Source organism: Myodes glareolus, chromosome 24 (genome assembly GCF_982192425.1).
Source record: "Myodes glareolus chromosome 24, mMyoGla1.1, whole genome shotgun sequence".
In the NCBI taxonomy this organism is placed as follows: domain Eukaryota; kingdom Metazoa; phylum Chordata; class Mammalia; order Rodentia; family Cricetidae; genus Myodes; species Myodes glareolus.
The window spans coordinates 25,775,910-25,783,600 of NC_142049.1; the positions used below are offsets into that span (position 1 = coordinate 25,775,910).

At 39.7% G+C, this 7,691-nt stretch overlaps 1 long non-coding RNA gene across 2 annotated transcripts in view; it reads right to left on the bottom strand.

The window, feature by feature from the left end:
- The window catches only part of LOC125400709 (uncharacterized), a 46,645-nt gene that overhangs the window by 26,360 nt on the left and 12,594 nt on the right, over positions 1-7,691 (bottom strand). For both annotated transcript variants that reach the window (XR_015736414.1, XR_007232065.3), the window contains exons 2-3: positions 4,517-4,629; positions 280-451 (exon numbers count right to left, since the gene is read on the bottom strand). This is a non-coding gene — a long non-coding RNA (uncharacterized LOC125400709). The remainder of the gene's footprint in view (positions 1-279; positions 452-4,516; positions 4,630-7,691) is intronic.

The following is a 7,691-nucleotide window of genomic DNA, read 5'->3' on the forward strand; positions in this document are numbered from 1 at the left end:
ATTGCCTTTAGTTGTCCAGAAATTGGAAGTTCACTCCCATGCATAGTCTATAGCCTTTCATTTCTCCAACAATATGATTACATTTTCTCTTGACAAGCAGTCTAGCACTAGACATATTGGATCTAAGCACTAAGACACAGAATGGGACATGCTGGATCAGGTCATTTTTATAAACAGTGTGACCTTGAGCTTGTATAGCATCCCCGAGCTTTCTCATCGTCACCTGAAGAGCGGAAGTAGTAACGCTTTCCTGACATCTGAGGTTAAAAACCAAGTTACCTTAATGCACAGCTTAGCACAGGGCCTGGGCTCATGATGTGTCCTTGAGATATTAGCTGATAATTTTCATTCATGTTCTCTTTGCTGAAAATTCCTCTGTGGACTGGAGGTTTTTCTCGATGGCAGAAAGATCCCCTGAGGTGTGCAAAGTCCCGGGTTCCAGTCCTCATATCTCAGAAACAAAAAAGACAAGATTATTTACCAACTCAAAAGCTAGAACTTTCTCTCCTGTTCTTCCCCTTTGGCTGTTTCCACACACATCACCGAAAGTTCTCTCCATATACTGTCCTTCTCTTCATCTCCAGATGAACTTCAGGAAATAAAAACTAAGACAAAGACATTCCAAAAACATCTTTCAGTTCCATCTAGCCTAAGCTAACTTCTATTCATCATTGGCTCAAGGTTTCCTTGTGAACCAAAACAGGAACTGCAGCTTTACCCCAAAGGCAGTGAGTTGAGGTATGGGTATTCCCAAGCTTGTTTACATTTTAATGGCCCCCTTTTCCGCTTTCAAATGCTGGAAGGTTAAAGATTTGTGGTTTTACTGGGTACCAATTGAGATTTGGTAAATTCATCTGAATCTTACTTTGAGTTTGTCATTTGAATGAACTCACATTTCATAACACTAACCCTTGTGTTTAGAGCATGTCTACTATCTTCACCTCTGTTGACTAAAAAATATCATAGCTTAAGTAAAATGTGAGAGGTGCTTTATTTAAACAAACTACAGTGTGCAGAATGCTTGTCTCAATAGTCAATATAATATCACTTTTACTATTAGGAAAATATGTTTTATAGCACGTGTTTCAGAGTACTGCTGCCGACTACCTCTCATTATTTACAGTTGCATTTGTTTGTCAAGACATTCACGTTGACTAGATGATAATTTGCAATTTACCTATTTCTCTCTACCTTTGAAGCTCTTCGGTATGTTAGTGCTCATCCCGGGTTCTGCTAAACTGTGACTGTAAAATCAAACTTGTATAAATTAATCTTCCTTTGTCCTTCATTTCTTATTCCTCTAGAGAGCAGAAACCCAGACTTTAAGGTAATTTCTTCCAATCATATGCTAGAGGTTTGGGAAGATCTAAAGGCAAATCTTTGGCATCCAAATGATAGGTTCACCATTGATTGATAAGCTTCTGCACATAGGTGATTACTGGCCATTAGAAAGAGATGGCTTCTGCCATAAACAATGAGCAAGAACAAGCTTGGAGAGAAAGGCTACCTCTTCTGTCTATAGGAAGAGGAAAACATACTTCCAATTTTTGTTGTATCATAAGACAAAATAATCTTAAATAACACATGTGCAGCTTTGTACGTCAAAGATCTCTGAAAAGATTACTTCCCTAAAACTGCAAGCTTGATTAAATGGAAACTTTGCTGTTATATTACACTGAAAATCTATGTCTTTATTTCACCAGACAAAGTTATTCTGGGATAATTCTTTTCTTAAGAAACATACACCATATAAAGATCCCGGCCACCAAAATGCATCTGGTGCCATTCTCAGAAACCAACTATATTTCTTACCGCTTAAAAATTAAAACCTGAAAACAAAGAAGTCACGGGTTTTTTCTTCTGACCTATAGTCCCAAATTACTATCCATAAAAATAAATTTTACGATGTCTTTGAGGATCCTAAAGAACTCAAGTCAAGATTTTTTTTGGCTCAAAAAGAAAGCAGTTTTGATATTCAAAAATTTGGCCTCTCTTAGTCAATCCCCAGAAGGGGGGAAAAAATAAGCTAATCTTAGTAAGATGGTAAATTGAAGGGATTCGGTCTTCTAACTTGATCCTCAGTCATGTTTTAAAATATGATCAAAACAGTAAAGACTGGGAAAAGACATTGAAAGTTTCAAAAATAACTCAAAATAGAAAAGTTGAGTCTTTTTTTTTTTTTTTTTTTTGAGGAACTTTCCTGTGTCCACATTAGAGACCGACAAGGATTTGGGTGGAAAATAGCTGCAACAGTTCCTCCGTCCTTGTCTTCTGTCTTGCAATCAAAAACATGCACTCAGCATGCTAACAGGGCTACTGGATCTTTTCACACGGGGCCGAGTGTCAGGTTTTTGCTGGTCAAGTACTCCAGGTGTGATTCTGGAGAGCAAACCAGCTGAAAGCAGGCATAACTAACAGACACGGGCAAAAGACCCAGGAAGCATACCAGCCACATGCCCTACCACACATGTACGAAACCGACAGGGGCTCTGCTCTAGGTCTTTGATAGCTCAGGCATGTTGTGAGCTCTGGAAAGAATTTTAATCTACATGGCTTGGAAATCGAGGCCTTTTAAATATGCTGCATACAATGTGTGATGGTCATCGCTGCAGCTCCATTATCCCTTTCCATTTGGAATGAATGAGGCTAATTAATTTCAGGCCATACTTGATGAGGTCAGCACCATACGAGGGGTGCGTGCTAGACATTGCTAATCTCTTTCAGCTGAGAGTGATGAATTAAAGATGAAGCATGCCTTTGCAGGCCTAATTTAGAATGTATATCAAAAAAAAAACCTACAGCAAATAATACTATCCCCTATAACAAAGGAAAACTTGTTCTCTCAGGCTCCTGGACTTGTGTCGATTTAAAGACGTTTTCGGTCCTCTTTGGACTTCCAACTGTGGATGGGTGAAGCTGCTCTAGACAAGCCATCTCTCACACGCAGCCATGGGGACAAAAGGTGGGATTAAAGGGAAGAAAGACAGAAAATAAAAACAAAATACAACAATCAGGTTTTGATCCTCTGTGTATTAAAATTCCTCCTCCATATTAGGCAGAGACCCTCTTTTTTTCCCCCTCCAGAACTACCAGACAAACAAAGATTTCAAATTAGGGTACCTGGATTCAAGTCCCGGCCACCCAGCTCTGCTGGGATGTTTCAAAGTAATGTGCTAAATGAGGAAGCCTGGGGTTTTTTTTTTTTTATTGTTGTGGGTTTTATGTGTGTGAGTGAGTGAGTGTGTGTGTGTGTGTGTGTGTGTTGCGGTTTTTTTGTTGTTTTGTTTTAAAGCAGATATCCTAATGAGGCTGATTAGGTTTTTCCATGTCTCAATTTTAAAAGCCAAAAGAGATTGGCCAGGTAGATAATGTGATACCTTTTATTAAGCCAAGGAAGAAATTGTAATACAGACGCCTCCAGGCCAAAATGTTCTTATGAAAGTTAATGCTGAGCCAACTTCCGGGGTTGTAAAATGGAAGGTGCTCCCTTCTGTATATACGCTAAAGAGAAGAAAGAATTAGTCACAATTTCTCAAAGGTGACTGTTATAAGTCCCGAAGCAAAGTAAGGAAGGAGTTTTAGCCCAGACATTGGCAAGAAAAATAAGTGTCTGGACATATCAGAAACGAGAACCGCTTACAGGTTACGTGAATGCTTGAGATTTCTAACTGGTGGCCAAGCCAGCTCCTGACTTTAGGTCCCAGTAGCTCTCATTAGAACAAGCCGCTTCAAATTACATCTAATCTACACGATGAATCAATCTTTCATCCCTTTAATTGCTTCTGAAAATATTTATATTTCTTAATAATGCACATTTTGTCTTGTAACTTCTGATTAAACCCAGACGGGCGTTCCCAAAGCAGGCAGTGACCAAGCAAAGACAATTTGGGATGGGAAGAAAAGGGAAGGCTTAAGAGACAGACTTTTCTTGCTGGAAAGAGGAGAGCTGAAATAAATAGCTATTGGGAAGAGTACTGCTGCGATCTAAAAGAAATTAAGATTTATTTTGACTTGTTTATTTTTGCACACAGGGTCTCGTGTAGCCCAGGCTGGCTTGGAGCTTGCTGTGTAGCTGAGCATGACCTTGACCTACTAATCCCTCTGTTTCCACCTTCTGAGGACTGGGATTGCAGGTGTGTAGTACCAAATACATTCTTACTGTAGGACTGATTATGAGTTCTGGCTGTCTAACTGGTTAGCTTTATAAGTGTCGCAAGAGATAATTATGATAGAGACATAGAAAACTTTCCACATTACAATCAGTAACAACTCACACAAGGTATCATATCACAAAAACAAAATCCCAGCACTTGGGAGGCAGAGGCAGAGGCAGGAGGATCTCTGTGATTTCAAGGCCAGCCTGGTCTGCAAAGTGAGTTCCAGGAGAGCCAGGACTACACAGAGAAACCTTGTCTCAAATCCCATCACCGTTCAAAAAAGAAAAAGTTATAATGCAGTAATAACCAGAGGACGAAATAAATGTACTGGTTGAACAAGGAACATGGTGGGACATTACCATGTTGTCAAAGTAGCAGTGATTCACGGTTTGGGGACAAAGAGAAAAGGTGTTCCATCTCAGTGGTATCAATCTCCCATGCCTCTACAGACCTCGAGTCTTCTTAATTCTGCCTGGAAAACAGTCAAAATTTTCCATACAATTTTAAATTATATGATGTTCTAAGCAACCTTTCCTGCTCAAGTCCAGTCAGCCCACTCTAGCAGAGAGTTCAAACAACTGATGTCCAATATGTAATTTTACCATATTAAACCTGGTATCTTCAGGAGGCCCGGAGTGGAGGGTCATGAATTTGAGGCCAGTCTGAACATGAAAATCAAATAGACAAGCAGGAAGAGGGGAATGAGAGGGAAGGAAAGCAGGGAGGGAGAAAAAGAAGGAAGGAAGGACATTGCCCCTTTACCAAATGGCTACAGCTTCTTGTTTATTTTCTAAACTATATATATTTTTTTCTATACTATATATATATATATATATAGTGTAACTATATGTAGATAGTAAAACTATCTACAGAACATTTGAATTGTATTAAGCATCATGAGGAATTTGGTGATAATCTCCAAATGGTGATAATCTCCAGTGGAATGGAGGCCATATACTTGGTAACTGGTAGTGTGAATTAGATACATGAATACTGAGTAAATACAAAGAAACTGAGCCATGAACTATTCCACGCTGCCTCAGAATCTGAAATTTTTTCATATTCAGAAAATAAGAGCAATGTCTTGGGCCCACTCAGCGCAAAGCAAAACTTCTTGCAATTACAGACTGGGACCTAGAATAAGCTACCATCAACACTGGCTTTGCATTCAAACTTCCTGAGTGTCCCCAATTTCCAGCGATGTGTGTTTTAGACAAGTCCCTAACACCTAGAAACCTGGTTTTGTTGTCTGATCTACTGAAGAGATGAACAGAGGTTAAATAGCATGTTAGTGTTCACATTCTAGCATGTGTTAGATGCTAATCAACATTGCCATAGTCTTTTAGTCTCGATTTACGTCATGACTCAGAGTATAAGAAAGAATCCCCCATGAAAACTACAAGATATAGGAACACAGTTTCCAGGTCTGTCTATGTCTCTATTGACTCCCTGACTTCAGACAACCCAGCCTCAGTTTATTCATCAGCAAAATGGAAATTAAAAAAAAATCTGCCTGAACAGAATTTCAGTAGAAATCAAATCACTCCTGCATATGAAAGGACTCCATGAGTAGGAAGGACACTACAGAATACAGCAGTTGGTGGTTTTATTGAAACAAAATGAACCCAAGTTTGGAAAGGTACTAGCTGCTCAGAGTTGGTTAATAAATAGTAAAAGGAGATAAAGACTTTGTCTTGCTTCTCAAATAAATCACCTTCAAAATGAGATATGAAGGCTGGGCATGGTGGTTCAGGCCCTTAAACATGCCATTGGAGGGGCAAAGACCAGAGGCTCTCCAAGTTCCAGGCGAGTCAAGGCTCCATAGTAGGTGCTACTTTTTTTAAAAAAAAAACACAGGACACAGCACTCGGGAGGCAGAGGCAGGAGGATGTCTGTGAGTTCAAGGCCAGCCTGGTCTACAATGTGAGTTCCAGGACTGGCTCTATGGCTACTGAGAATCCGTCAAGTTAATTAATTAATTAATTAATTAATTAATTAAAAAAGAGGAGACTGGGGGGGGGGGTGCTGAGTCTAGCTCAGTCATTGACTAAATGCCTAGTCCGACAGAGGTCTCAACACATCCCCAAAATGAGATACATGCAGCATCATTAAACCATTAAAAACCCTACATGGGTACCTTTCTCAATCATCCATGTAACTTTGTTCTTCTGTTCTCTACCTGAACTAAAAATTCTCATAATTTTGTATTACCAGAGCATTATATAACTGTGAGGTCCCAAAGTTAGGCGAGCGAATCCACTCTCTTTTTGCTTTTCCGTTAAGGAAATAGTGGATCTAAAAGGAAAAAAATGAATGCATTTGCTGAAATATTAAACGGTGACTTCCAAGAAGCCTTCATACTCATTAAAATACTGTCAAACTTCGCAGTCTGACCAGCTGTCCGTTTGCGTGTGAACTTTAAAAATATATTCATTATTGAGCTATAATTCGGCTTACGCCGAAGAAGCTTCTAGAGCTGGGGATTGTTTTGTGAGTGGGATTATTAAGGAGTTTGGGCCTAAAGGTAGATGTCTATTTTAAAAAGAAATTTTCTGATCACAGATAACTTCTCAATTTGATTTAGTGTCGAACGATAGCGATGGGGTTGATAAGTGAGCATTCATCGGTAATTCATCTTGGGCTGGTGGAAAGTTACAGCCAAGCAGTGCTTTCCCAACAGTGACAAGCCCTATTAATCTTCTTCAGACACATTTCAATAGGTGTTCCCATCTGTGGCCAACATCTAAACGCTCTGGCATCACTGGCGACTCGAAGACACCTTCATTTCAAGTTACACTAGTGAAAATGTGATATTAGATTGTACTCTATTTTTTAACCTAATTCTCTCTTTCCATTCAATTAGCCTTTCTTGCCTGGATTTTCGGCTCACATGTAACACCATTTCCCAGGGAGAACTCTCCAAGATTTCGTTTTCTCTCAGATACACAGTCTCCCCCCCCCCACCGAGGTTAGCAACAAACAACTATTTTTTTTAAAACAAATTAAAATTGCATAGATTCAGTTCTGACAGCCATTGATTGGCCTCTGATTGTGTCTGTCCTTACAAACTGGAAGCTACACAAATAAAGAGCGGCCGAGCATTTGGAGGGCTGAAAGAAAGGGGAAAGGCTCTGCAAACTATTTGTATTCAGATTTCGAATGCAATTTATTATTCTGAACTATGATGCTAAATTTTCATGGGGGGGGTGGTCCTGGAATGACGAGAGACCATTACGAAAAAAGAGTGGGAACCATCATGTTTTCCCAAGATGATCAGTACTTAGATTGGAATCCCTCTCCTATCTTTCTGAGACTGCTGAAGGAATGCCCTTTAAACTGGGAAATAAAAGAATCACTTTAGGATACTCCATTTCACTTAAATTGCCTTTTTTTTCTCTCGGCAGCATCCTCTAGCTAGCTGTAAGTTTAGTGTAAGTGAGAAGAGTGGGGGGGGGTAGGCGGTGGGGAGGGCGGTGCTTGATTTTGGATGGCACCTAAGTGCTTTCTCGTACCACGTTCTACCTCATAATAGGT